This window comes from Malus sylvestris, chromosome 15, assembly GCF_916048215.2.
Source record: "Malus sylvestris chromosome 15, drMalSylv7.2, whole genome shotgun sequence".
NCBI classification, from domain to species: Eukaryota; Viridiplantae; Streptophyta; class Magnoliopsida; order Rosales; family Rosaceae; genus Malus; species Malus sylvestris.
Window position 1 is genome coordinate 19,207,382 of NC_062274.1, and position 15,178 is coordinate 19,222,559.

The 15,178-nt window shown below is 34.9% G+C and overlaps 1 pseudogene; it reads left to right on the forward strand.

Moving 5' to 3' along the window:
* The first annotated feature begins 5,416 nt into the window (after positions 1-5,416).
* Positions 5,417-14,091, forward strand: LOC126602765 (GDSL esterase/lipase At5g55050-like; annotated as a pseudogene).
* Positions 14,092-15,178: the final 1,087 nt, after the last annotated feature.

Sequence of the window (15,178 nt, forward strand, 5' to 3'; positions counted from 1 at the left end):
AGGCTTTTTCAACCCTCATTACATATCACTTGATTAATTAGATTAGATCGCTAATCATATATAAACTACATATTAATAACGTCTCTTTGTTAACTAAAGGAGAATAAAATGACTATTTAGTTTTTATCACAACAAAAAGTTAAAGCAGTAACGTAATTTCATAAAATAAAGTTTTACAAGCGTCACTACATACAGGTAATTTTAACATTTCTAATTTTAAAATATTAAAAAAAATTAAACCTCTCTCCCTCTTTCAATTTAAAAACAAAATAAAAAATTTCAAACACTTTATATATGGGCATATACTAGTTAACTTTTGAGTAATGCTATACATACTACATTTGTACCATCTCTCGAGGTAAGGCCACCAACATATGTGAATTTTGTCTTTATCAGAGATGTACAAATGTGGTAAGAGTAATATTTTTTTTAGAGAATAATAAGATCAAATTTAGTGATCTGAAATGAAATACAAATAATTTTTCTTGGTTTAGTGTTTCAAATTTCTAATGTGAACAAGAATTCCTCTTTTTTTTGCTTTACATATTCTACACACTTAAATTTGATATTTTAACTTTCGGATTTTAACATGTGACAATCGATAAAACGACAAAAATTGCATTGTCATAAACCGCAGAAAAGTTCATTTGTTAACCTTGGGTATCATAACAACCACCTGTGGAAAATTCAAATCAGTTTGCCTCAAGTATATTTGTTTTGTATTCAAGTTCAGTTGCTTAGCTCATAAAATTGGACAATATGAATCAAACTTTCGGAATACACATACATTTTCTAATAATAGAGTGTAGGGTTCACAATTTTTCTGCCAAATAAAAGTGTTCCCACTTAACAACGTGAAGCATGATGATTCTAATAATTTAATTGCCAAATTGAGATTTAAAGTCAAATTTAAACTACATATATGTTCTATTAAGAGAACTCTCTTTGTCAATTTTTTTTCCCTCTTTTTTCTTATTTTGCCCTCATTTTTATACACAATATTGACATGAGGAGGGCAAAACAGTAATTTTGTATCTTTTGAGAAAATGACAATCATATCCCTATTTTTCCTATTTTACCCTTATTTTTTTAGAAAATGACAATCATATTCCTATTTTACCCTCACTTTTGATACACAATATTTACATAAGGAAGACAAAACATTAATTATGTAATATTAAGAAAAAATATGCACTTATTAAGAGAAACTGTCTTATCATCATTATTTCATACTCTTTTTAAACTTTTAAAAACTGAGAAACTGTCTCATCATCATTATTTCATACTCTTTTTAAAATTATAAAAACCAATCACACTCCTTAATAAAAAAAAAATGAAATTGTTCACACATACAAAGTGTGTGCTCATCTGCTTTAATATTAATAAAACTCTCATTGTTAACTAAAACTTCATAAAATTACCATTCTACTATTTAATCAAAACTAAACACAACATATTAATAGAACCCTCATTGTCAACCAAAACTTTATAAAATTACTATTCTAATCCTCTAATCAAAACTAAACTTAAATAAAAAAAATATAGGCAGTAATGTAATTACACACAACCAAAATTTTACTACATTTTAAAGCATCACCTACATGTAACTCTAACATCTCTAATTAAAAAAATAAAAAATAAACCTCAGACCCCTCTCCCGCTCCCAAGTTCTCTCCCACTCTCTTTCTCTCTCTCCTTCTATTTAAAAAAAAAAATTAAAAAACCACTTAGCACTACGGTCTAGTAATATTCTTCTTCACTTGTAAGCAAGAGATCTTAGGTTCGATTTTTGCCAAAAACGAATTTGAACCACATTATTGTTAGCTAATTGTGAGGTTTAGACAACTCCCCCACCCATTAGTATAGATAATATCGTTGATAAAAAAAATGTTCACACACTTTGTATGTGGGCAATGTGCATATGCTAGTTTTAATTATATGTTAGGAACTCATCATTTTTTTATTTTTAATTTACAAGCAATAAGGTAATTCTCCTAAATCTATTTAAATTACTAAAAAAAGATTCGAACTGAAAATTCATAATTCGTATTAAGTTTGCGAAAAAAATCAACCAGAAATTTAACAAGTAGGAGCCAAAAAAGAGGTGTCAATCGAAGGGACCACAGAAGTTTTGATGGTCCGTATTCGACCGGAACAAGTTAGACGAGTTCTGTACCGACAGGTCCAACTGATCCATTAACGCGTATTTAACCTAATTTCCATTTCCACACCTAACTAAACTAACTGAACAGTCGTTGGGAGCACCAATCATTCAATGACAAGTTGCAATCTTTATTCTCCGAGTATTGTGATTGTTGTATCATCAAACTAACTAACTAACTAACTATATATATATATATATATGTATAGATGTGCTATCCACATTTTTTTTTTTTACTTTTTACATTTTTTTTTTAATTTTCGATCATTGGATTAGAATAATTGAAAAATATCGAATAACAGAAATTAATAAGAAGTGTGTAAAAAATAAAATAGTGTGTGGATAGAACACCCTTATATATATATTCTTTCGAAAACACGAATTGTAAAAATATGTAGCTAGACTGGAGATCTCTATTGGTTCAATCTGCCCAAAAACAAAACAAACATCTCACAATAATAAAACGGTATTGTGGGGGTTTTTTTTTTTTTTTTGTTTACAAAAACAATGATGTTATTAGCATTTTAAAAAAAGTCATTATGTATTTTTTTTTTTTAAAAGAAACGAAAGTTTCATTTGAGGGAGTGCGGAATAATTTTTTTTTTTATATATCAATTATTGTTTACATGTTAAATTTGAAATTTATCACACATAAGGAAACGCCTTGAGTGCGAATCACACATGAAAAAAAAAAAAAAAACAACTTTGCATGAGCTTTAACTTCCCTCAAATAATATTCTGAGTACTGAACCGCTATAGTAAGGGGTATTGGGTGAGGGAGTTTTGTGAGAGGTGTCAAATATTAGTCGTTGGATAACATGGATTCATCCAACCGATTAGATTACACACTCTCTTACCACTGGGTTCAAATTGCATGAAAAAACAAACACGTGTGAAAACAAAAATTCTCTCTTGGTTGATCAATGATATTTTTAATTATCATATTAATGTTATTGTTGTTATTTTATACTTTAGCTGTCCTATTTAATCCAATAGACTACAACCTCAACTAGCCTCTTTACTACGAAGAAAGTTGATGTTAATTTCATCGTAAAACCAATCGACAATATGAAAAGTAATCAATTATCTATAGACACTTATAAAGTTTGATTCAATCACCGATATAGGATTTTGTCCTGCACATTCTCACAAGCCCTTACATGAGTAAAGGTTTTCGTTGGGCTACAAATATTGTTTGTTGCTCTTTGGACTATGTGGACTTGCTAGTTGTTTTCTAATTATTTTTTGAGTAAATTGTAGCAATGATCCCTCAACTAAAAATCCATTACCATTGGTCCTTCAACTCATCAAAATGTGTAACTATGGTCATTTTCGTCAACTTTGTCAGAATTTTGTCAAAATAAGTTATGTTGGAAGGACCATGGCTACAATTGGGCTCCCTCAACTCATTAAAACGTATAGCTATGATCATTTTCATCAACTTCGTCAGAATTTTGTCAAAATGAGTTACTTTGGAAGGACCATTGCTGCAATTGGGTTAAAATTGAGGGACCATTGCTATAATTGGATTAGAAATGAGGGATCATTTCTCCAGTTGGATTAAAGTTGAGAGACCAATGGTAATGAATTTTTAGTTGAGGAACCCTTGCTCCAATTGAGTTAAAAATAAGGAATCATTGCTACAATTTACTCTTATTTTTTTGGCCTTCGGCCTTTGACCCCTTGTAAGCCTAACAAAATGTAGATAGTAGTTCTTCTTTACTTTTGCTAAATATTGATAGATTACATAAAGCTATAATATCTTAAAATTACAATATTAGGCCATCTCTAACAGAAGGTTGGCCAGATGGCTCGTTTTAGCCATCTGGCTCTCCAAGATATTAATATTTTAATGAACAGTACATGACCATATTCGTCTCCATCTCCAACCGAGGGCCAAAGGGCCATAAGGCTCATTTTAGTCTTGTGACAAAAAACAGTCTCCAACCGAGCGCTAAAGGGTCATAGGGTCAAACATAATTTATTATTTAAATTTAAAAACTACAACAACTTCAATTTAAAAAGGGTGAAAATTATGTGAAAATGGTGTATGAATGACTTAGGTATTTATAGGTAAAAAAAAAAGGAATTTAAAAAATTTGGCCAAAAAAAAAGAAAAAAAAAGAGAGGACAATACTGTTAGATATATCCGACAGAAAATGTATTAATAATGAAAAATCTAGCCCGGCCCGGGGCTGGCTGGGTGGCTGGATTGGGCTAATCGGTTGGCCCTTTGGCCATTTTTTGTCATGTGAAGCCCACGAGCCCTTTGGCCTAGCCCTTAGTTGAAGATGGTTTTCGGGCTATTTTCGACCCTTTGGACCCTTCGGTTAGAGATGGTCTTAGTAACTAACTGGAATCTGGTTTTATTTAGAAATAGGATATCCATTTAGTATCCCTTCTGATTCCATAGTGTATTCATTATAACTAATAATTTTCCACGCCTAAAAAATCAAAAGATTTGGAATATATATATATATATATATATATATATATCACACACACACGTAAATACGTATATGAGCCTTTTCATAGTAGGGGTCTCGTTTCATTGTATTTATGCAAAGGACCTCCATATTTTGGAAGAACGGGAAAACTAGGAAAATATGAGAGGTCATTATATGAAAAGTATGGTCACCCCAAGAGTGGATGAAAATAAGGACCAAGGTGGACTCAGGACTAACCGAGTTCGAAAAATATACATGTGAAGATCTTCTGAAGACCCTTTAAATGTTTGGAAAGTGTCGTTCTTGTGCCTACTAAATGTTTGATGTAATGCATGCTAAGCATACTCGACATGTTGAGTCAACAACACTCCACCAAATGAATAAACTGATTTTTTTTTCTCGTTTTGTGTTGTTTTTATCTAAAAAAAAACTTGTATTTAACATCCTGACCCCTTCAAATCGTGAATTTGCTACCAGTAGTAACCACGATGGTCCTATACGGCTATACCTATCCGTTTTGGGGCATGTTGATCCAAATCCAAAAAAAAATTATCAGTTTTCAAATCAAGTCCAATTTTATTTGATTTGTTATTGTGTTCATTTTGCCCCTTAGAGTAAAATAATTTAAATTTACTAAATTTTAATATTTGAATGCGTTATCTACCCACCTTCGAATAAAAAAAACATTAAAAGATTCATATACACTAAATATGATAAGTTTATCAAAAACTAAAAAATTGTGAAAGGTAAAAACCTGTGATGTTATTAATATAATTAATCTGTAATAGAGGTAGATTATAACAAAAACATGTGGGGTAGACTATGATCAACAACCTATGATGTAGGTAGATAAAGAAAAATATTATCTACCTCCAGATATATCTACGAAGACAAATACATATATCTATGATGTAGGTAGACTATGTCCTTGACCCTAAGGTGTTAATTGTTTTGTAGGTGCAATTTTGTCCAAGAAGAAGAGGAAGAAATTTGCATCCACATAAGTCATCACCAAATCTTTCTCTATATATAGTGTTATATTTGGCCTCTGATCAAAATATATACAACTTACAAACAATTACACACTCGTAATTTCATGGCTCAGAGCTTGATATCAGTTCTCTTTGGCTCATTGTATTTTTGGGTTGCATACTTCGTTTGCATGAATGTTTTGAACCAACTGTGCCTGCAATTTACGTGTTTGGTGACTCCACAGTAGATGTTGGAACTTACCATTACTTGCCTCAAAGTCGAGCAAGGGCTGACTTCCCTTTTAACGGGGCTGACTTCCCTTTTAACGGGATTGATTTTCCTCACTCTACACCGACTGGAATATTTAGCAACGGCTCAACCTTGTTGATTATCTTGGTATTAGCCCGACTACTGATCCCACAGTTATTTATATATGATATAATTTTTCTCTCCGAACATAGTTACATGGTGTTACATGTTAGAGTATATTAGTGGTCAAGATTATGACATGTGTCATTGGATTATATGAGTTGAGATAGATAGGTCAACATGTATTTATAGTGAAATATCTCTTGTAATAAGGTAGCAACTGAAATAATAAATCAGTTACAGTTTCCCTCTCTATTTGAGCTTTCTCTCTTTCTCTCTCTAGTTGTTCCTGATCTTTCAGCTTCCATAGCTATTATTAACATGGTATCATCGCCGATCAAGGGTAACACCATTGATTGACGATCCTCTGCTTCCGCATTGTTTTGTTGTTCTCGTCGTTCGTCGTTCATCGTTGATTGGTGTTGCTGCTCGTCGTTTGTGTCAGTTGTTGAAGGTTGCTGGTGCGATTGATTGTCGGTATTCATCGCGAACTCTATCTTTTGGAGTTCTTCGATTCATCGCTGGTGTTTCGGCTGCATTCTTTCATCTTTGTGCTTCAGGAAGGTGATCTTGTTTCTTCTCATATCTACTACATTGTTATTGCGATCTTGATATCTTGATCAAGTATTGTCTGAAACCCTAGATTGTGGAAATTTGGTTTCTGCGAAGTTGTTCATCTCTTGTCAGATTGTAACGTCATTTGTGGATTGCTTCTGGGTGTGCATTCTGTATATTTGCGTTGCTTGCTTTGTGGTGTTTCTGGTTAAACAATGGTTACATCTGCTCAATTGGCTCTTACTCAATCCCCAATTTCGTCTCTCATTCCCCAATTTCGTCTCTCATTCCCACTGTGGGTAATACTGTCACTGTCAAACTTGATGATTCTAACTATGTGACTTGGAATTTCCAAATGGAGTTATTGCTTGATGGAAATGGCATTTTTGGTTTTCTTGATGGATCTGTTTTATGTCCTGATAAGACTGAGTTGAATTCTGATGCTTATGATGTTTGGAAGATACATGATAAGGCATTAATGACGCTTATTACTACTACCCTGTCGACTGCTGCTTTATCATGTGTTATTGGGTGTAAGAGTTCTAAGGAAATGTGGACTAGTCTTCGAGAAAGATTTGCAAATATGAGTCGGACGAGTATTGTTCAAATGAAGATTGATCTTCAGAATATTAGGAAAGGTCCTGAATCCATTGATGCATATCTTCAGAGGATTAAAGATGCTAGGGATCATTTAGCTGCTGTTGGGGTTATTATTTCTGATGAGGACATTGCTATTGTTGCATTACGGGGTTTACCTCATTAGTATAATACTATTAAGTCTGTCATTCGTGGACGAGAAACATTGGTATCTCTAAAAGAACTGCGGTCTCAATTGAAAACTGAAGAAGATACGTTGAATGAAGTCACTAAGCAAGTTCCTCTCATGTCTGCTATGTTGGCTCATAATTCTCCATCTGCATATGACACTGGAGGTATATCTGGTACTAAGGAAGGTTCATCTGGCAACTATTTTGGCCCTCCTTCTAGCCCTCAGTCACCATATTCCTATGTGCCCCTTCAACAACCTCCTCAGTTCTTACCTATTCCTTTCTCACAACCCTTTTCACAGCAACAATTACCCTATCCTCAGTTTCAACAACTTCCTTTTCCTGGACCCTTGGCTTTTGTCTCTCAAAGTGGTTCAGGTACATACAATAATTTCAGAGGAAATAATTTCAAACACAAAGGAAAAGGCAAGAAGTTTTTTCAGGGTAATCAAGGACAGTTTCCATAACAGTTCTCATTTGGTGGAAATCAGTATTCACCTCAGTCTCAATCGCATTCAGCATCAGGACCACAACACTAAATGCTCTCTCCACAGAGTTATCAACCAATGCAGAAATGTCAAATTTGTGATAAAAATGGTCACTCTGCTATCAATTGTTTTCAACATGGTTATCAGATTTGCCATAGAGTGGGGCATACGGCTGCAACTTGTTTTGACAGAAATAATTCTTCAGCTCTGGGATATCAGTCATCACAGCAGTATTATCAACCACCTTTTCCACAGTTCCATTATCAACAGCCTCCAGCCTCACACCAGTCTATGAATTTCAATGGTCAGTCATCTGGCATGCATTTCAATGGTCAGTCATCTGGCATGAGTGGTTCTTCTCATTCTCCTGTGGCTATGATGGCTCAAGCTACTCCCACTCCATCTGCACCCCAACAAAAATTCTGGCTTCTTGACTCCGGCGCTACTCATCACATGACCTCTGATATTTCTAATCTTCAGATGGCCTCTCCTTATCCTCATACGGATACTGTCACTGGTGCTAGTGGTGAAGGTTTAATTATTGCTCATATTGGAAAATCTAACCTTCCAACCAAGTCTCATACTTTTAAACTTCAATCTGTATTGCATGTTCCTCGTTTGTCCCAACACTTATTGTCTATGCATCAATTATGCAAAGATAATAATTGTCGATGTATCATTGATGAGTTTTCTCTCTGTATACAAGACAAGATCACTGAGAGAATATTGTTCCAAGGACTGAGTAATCATGCCGTTTATCCTCTTCCTGTGCTTCCAAAATCAAAGGTCTTACCAGCAGCATTTCTTGGTCAAAGGGTGTCTTCTTCATTGTGGTACCGTCGCATGGGTCATCCTACTAATCACATAGTTAAGCTAGCTCTTAGTAAGTCTGCCATTCCTTTCCATTGTACTGCACAATCTCAGCCTTGTACTCCCTGTTTGGAAGGAAAGTTTACTAAACTTCATTTTCCTTCTCCTGCTTCAAAATCTGTACTTCCTTTTGCAGTTATACATTCCGATGTATGGGGGCCTGCACCTTGTATGTCCATTGAGGGGTATAGATATTATGTCTCTTTCATAGACGAATGTACTAGGTATACATGGATTTTTCCAATCATCAATAAAGCTGTTGTCTTTGGTCATTTTGTGCAATTTCATTCCTTTGTATTGAATTCTTTTGATGCTCATATTAAAACTCTTCAGAGTGATGGGGGTGGGGAATATATTGGTGCTTCTTTTCAGTCTTTTCTTCGGGAAAATGGTATCACTCATCAAAAGTCTTGTCCTTATACCTCTGAGCAGAATGGGTTAGCCGAGAGGAAAAATAGGCATGTTGTTGAGACTGCCATTACTCTCTTGCAGCAAGCTTCATTACCTTCTATTTTTTGGTATCATGCCTATGCTACTGCAACCTATCTTATCAATAGGATGCCAACCTCCACTTTACTCATGAAATCTCCCTTTGAAGTCTTGCATAAATCACCTCCTCAACTTGCTCACTTACGCATTTTTTGTTGTACTTGTTTTCCCTCTTTGAAACCCTACAGAACAACCAAACTTGATCTAAAAACCACTGTTTGTATTTTTTGGGGTATGCATCTCAGTATAAAGGTTATATCTGTTACTCTGTCAAAGATAACAAGTTAATTGTGTCTCGACATGTCTTGTTTGATGAAAGTCAGTTTCCTGGTTCCACTAACCTTCACCATCTACAGTCTACTTCATCTTTGTCATCAGTTGTCCCACTCTCTGTCCCTCATTCAAACTCATTTGAGCATCATTCCTTAACTCATACTCTCTTACCTCGTGCCATTGTTCCTGCATTTTCCCATACTACTAGTCCAGTTACTCAGTCCCATATTCTCCATCAAGGTGATCTTGTCTCCACATCGCCGGCTATCTCTAGTTCAGTCTTAGATTCATCAATGGGGTTAATCTCTGATTCTGCCATGGGTTCATCCTTACATCCAAATGCTACTACTTCTCAAACTCATATGGGTTCGGACTTCCATCCAGATCCTACTAATTCTCAAGCTCCTGAGTTACAACTTGTTCCATTGCATTCTCAGAATTTCCATTCTATGCAGACACGGTCTAAATCTGGGATATCTAAGAAGAAGAAGGTTTATCATACTACAATTCATCTTAATTCTGTTAAAGAACCAACGTCTTGTTCTGCAGCTTCTAAGTCTCCACAGTGGCAGCTTGCTATGCAGGACGAAATGGATGCATTACTACAGCAACATACCTGGCACCTTGTTCCATTACCACCCAATAAAAATTTGGTGGGTTGTAAATGGATATACAAAGTCAAACGACATCCCGATGGGTCAGTTGCCAGATATAAGGCTCGTTTGGTGGCCAAAGGTTTTTCTCAAGAAGCTGGTTTGGATTATTATGAAACATTCAGTCCAGTGGTAAAGCCAACTACTGTGAGACTCATTCTCTCTCTCGCAGCCGCTCAGGGATGGAAACTGAAACAACTTGATGTCAAGAATGCATTTTTACATGGATTTCTTGAGGAAGAGGTGTATATGTCCCAGCCACAGGGTTTCGTTAACAAGGCTCATCCCGACTATGTTTGCAAATTACAACGGTCACTTTATGGTCTCAAACAAGCTCCCCGCGCTTGGAATGACAGGTTCACCACCTTCTTACTTTCATTGGGTTTTAAGTCTTCTTATGCCGATCCTTCCATGTTTGTTCAACATAATGGTACCAACATAGTTGTGTTACTGTTATATGTGGATGACATCATTCTTACTGGTGATAGTGATGCTTGTGTTCAGTCTGTTATCTCTCAGTTAACCACAGAGTTTGACATGAAGGATTTAGGGATTCTCCACTATTTTCTTGGCTTGCAAATAGACTATCAATCTCCCGGATTATTTGTGCATCGTCTAAATATGTCCATGATCTATTGCAAAGGACAAATATGCTCGAGTGTAAACCATGTATCACACCCTGTCATCCTAATCAGAAACTTCTGACTCATGGTAGTCCTAGTTATTCAGATCCAACACATTACAGGAGCATTGTCCGAGCTCTTCAATACTTAACCTTTACACGGCCTGATATTGCCTATTCTGTGAATCAAGTGTGCCAATTTATGCATTCTCCTCTGGAATCTCATTATGTTGTTGTCAAGCGGATTCTTCGATATCTCCGCGGTACTTTAGGCTGGGGCATCTTTTTTCAACCTGGTTCTCTGTGCTTACGAGCTTACATAGATGCTGATTGGGTTGGTGATCCCAATGATAGGCGGTCTACTACAGGTTTTGTTGTGTTTTTAGGCTCCAATCCCATTTCTTGGAGTTCTAAGAAACAACACACAGTTAGCCGATCATCGACAGAGGCTGAATACAGGGCTATGGCCACTACCACTGCCGAAGTTGTTTGGCTTCAACAACTTTTGCAGGACCTTCATGTTGACATTTCCTCTCCTCCCAGTTTACATTGTGACAACGTCTCTGCTATGGCTTTGGCTACAAATCCGGTATTGCATTCTAAAGCCAAACACATAGTGGTGGATTGTCATTTTGTGAGGGAAAGGGTTCAACAAGGTGTTATCTCTCTGCAATTTGTTGCTTCCACAGCTCAATATGCCGATATTTTTACAAAAGGTTTATGTTCTCCATTGTTTACCACTCATTGTTCCAATCTTATGCTTGGTTCGCCGAAGACATAAGATTGAGGGGGAATGTTAGAGTATATTAGTGGTCAAGATTATGACATGTGTCATTGGATTATATGAGTTGAGATAGATAGGTCAACATGTATTTATAGTGAAATATCTCTTGTAATAAGGTAGCAACTGAAATAATAAATCAGTTACAGTTTCCCTCTCTATTTGAGCTTTCTCTCTTTCTCTCTCTAGTCGTTCCTGATCTTTCAGCTTCCATAGCTATTGTTAACATTACATTACCATTTCACTAAATTATAACTTGCATGTTTTCTTTATAAATATATCATAGGAGTGTGACATATTAATTATACTGTTCCTTATATTACAATACATAAAATGATAACACCACGTGACAATATTACACTAATTTCTCGCTAATTTTGTTAGTACATAATCATCATAATTACTAATTTTTTCGGTCAATTAATTTTTATTTCTTTGATGTGTTATTTATTGGCCAACTTTCTGGGTTTCGAGCTGAGTCCCCACCTTTTCTCCTTTTGGACGAGATTGAGAACGGGAAGATCCGTTTGCTAACAAAAGGAGTCAACTTCGCTTCCGAGGTTCAGGACTCCTGAATGACACTGGAAAACAAAGATGGGTAAGCTTAATTCTCACACAGTCGCAGTTAATCTCTCTTTATGCTCTCTCAGGTAAAAAATCAAACCAAAAAAAATTAAAAAGAAAAAAATATACAAAACCGACATACTAATTGAGATATTCTCGTAGGCATATGACTTACTTCTGTTAAAGAATGCGCCAATAGTACGTAAATTTGGTGTGTCTAAATAGTTTTATTGTTGACGATAAAATATAATTTAAATATTGCAAGAAGTGTGCTTTTTGGCCAAGATTTTAAAAGGCACTCTAGGCAGGTCTAGGCGGGCGATTAGGCAGGTGTATGCGCTCTTTCTTATTTTTTAAACGCTTAGAGATTAATTATGGAGGTTGCTATAACTGCTTAGCTCCTAAGTGGGACATTTTAGAACACTATTTTTTGGCTATTACATAGACTCTTTGAGAAAAAGAATAGAGTTACTTGTGTAATTTATAATGTTCATTTTGTTGAGTACCACACACACTCAATCAAAAGTCTTGTTTACGTGAGGAAGTGATGTTCTGTTGTGGAGTTTATATTGCCAGATAACTGCTTGTGTTATTAATTAGATTGTGATCAGTATGACAGTCTCAACAACATGATATATGTTCAATATGTTACAGCAACAGCGTTTGGCAAGAGAAACATTTATTTTCCTATATGCAAAATAATAAAATATATGTAAAGTTAACTAGGTTACAATATGCACGTAGGGACATCTCGTTGCATTTGGAGAACAGTTCGAGCAGTTTGCAAGAGTACACGACATTATATCAAAATTACAGGGTGAGAGTGGATTGGCTAATATATCAAAGTCTCTCTTCCTCTTCAGCGTTGGAGGCAATGACATCTTCGAACATTTTCTTTTTAACAATACTACTTCTGCAAAAGTCTTCATTGCGACTCTCATGTCCACTTATGAAAGTCGATTAAGGGTACCATTAATTGCCAGTTTTAATTTTCTTCTTATTTCTTTACTTTGTAGATCAATCAAAAGAGACTTCTTAATGCAATTGGTGGATTGCCTTAGTGATTAGGTTCTTCATTTTCAACTCATTGTATCCCAGATTCAACTCTTTCTCCTTCTCTTAGTATAGTTTAGAGAAGGAATATCGTTTGATTATAAATAGTGATGTCTTAATTAATTATTAACAGTCTTTTTCTTAAACTAGAGTTTTCAATTCCAGCGTCTTTTTGACCTTGGAGCCAAAAAATTTGGGATTATTAGTGTTCCACCAGTTGGGTGCGTCCCATTGCAGCGTAATTCTGCTAAAGATGGTAGCTGTTCTGAGCCCATGAATGAGTATGCTAAATTGTTTTACAAAGCACTTCAAGGAGTCTTGCAGAAGTAAAGTGCAGAATGCGACGGGATGATATATGCACTTGCAGATGCATATACATTGGCCACACAAATTATTAAAGACCCAAAAAAATTTGGTAAATTACTCTTTTGGTAGTAGTGTTTCACAAAAATAGTGTGGAATGCATATATATGTGTTATAAAATCTGTGTTTTGTGCAGTTGGCATAGATTTTATAAAAATGATTTTTCATGGCCCTTGGTAACATTACGGTTTAGAGAGAGACTTTTTAAAACCCAGTTCTTTAGGAGAAAAATCCAACTAACTTGGTAATGGAAGAAGGGCACTAAAGAAATTTTACAACTTAAACATATTATAAAGACTTTGGGCACGCTGCCAATAAAAGCACTTACGAGCAAACTACTTTCTATAGAAGTAAATCCAAATGGCCTTTAATATGTACATTTGTTTCTTTTTTTCAAAGAATTTTATATGGTATATAACAAACATCGTAACATTTTGTAGGTTTTGATGAAGAGGCCACAAAAGCTTGTTGTGGAAAAGGAAATTTTAATGCAGAGTATCCATGCAAACCAGACTCTTATTTGTGTGAAGATCGCGATGTCTAATTGTTCTGGGATCAATTTCATCCAACACAAGCTGCGTCTCTTCTTGCAGCTTTAGCTCTTCATGCTGGCGGTGGATTCGTGGCACCCATGACTTTTGGTCAATTGGCCCTACTTGCTTGATATATATATATATATATATATATATATATATATATATATATACTCTATGTATAATATAAGAAGACCAGATCCCTTAATTCATAGTTAAATCTTGTACCATAAAAGAGGAAGAGACCTTGTAGTTTTTTTTTTTCTTTTTTTTTTTGGGACAAGCAAAGATAGATTGGTATTTCATTCATCATCTCAAACAGTACATTGGTACCAATTGGGTATAATACTCCAGTGACCAAACAATGATTTGGAGGTGAAATTGCTCAAGTAAGGCGACAATAATAAAACCCCTAAACAGCTACCACATGTGTGAAAACTTCACACGCCACCATACAAAACTGTCACGGAACGATAGATATAATAGATTTGCATTAGCAACTGCAAAGGATCATCACCGAAAAGCGAGGCCACATAAAGTCATCGCGAAAGCGAGATCACATAAAGTCATCGGAGGTAGACGATACCACATAACTAGGCCTGGCAATTCCTGACACGACCCGATAACCCGACACGACACGACACGAAATTAACAGGTGTTCGGGTCGACACGATAACGAAACGGGTCGTTATCGGGTAACCCGATAAGCACCTGTTAAGATAACGGGTTTGTTCGGGTATACACGTGGGTAACACGATACACGATAAGCAGAATATTAATTTAATAATTTATAACCCTAAAAAAATACTATAATAATTATATATATATTAATTTAACAATTTTATACCCCTAAAAACTATAATAATTATATATATATATATATATTAAATTAACTATAATAATTATAATAATTATATATACTATAATAATTATAACCAAAATATTAACTATAATAATTATATAACTATAATAATTATATATATATATATATATATTAAATTTTATACCCCTAAAAACTATAATAATTATACATACAAAATAAATAGATTTAAATCTACTTAATAAATAAATATATATATATATATACACACACACACCATTGAACTTCATGGGATACGAATTATACGAAACTAATTTCAACGATCCAACCGTCAAACATGTTTGTATATACTTCGAGATCGCATACGCCAAAAATTGTAAAAAAAAAACATTCAGAGA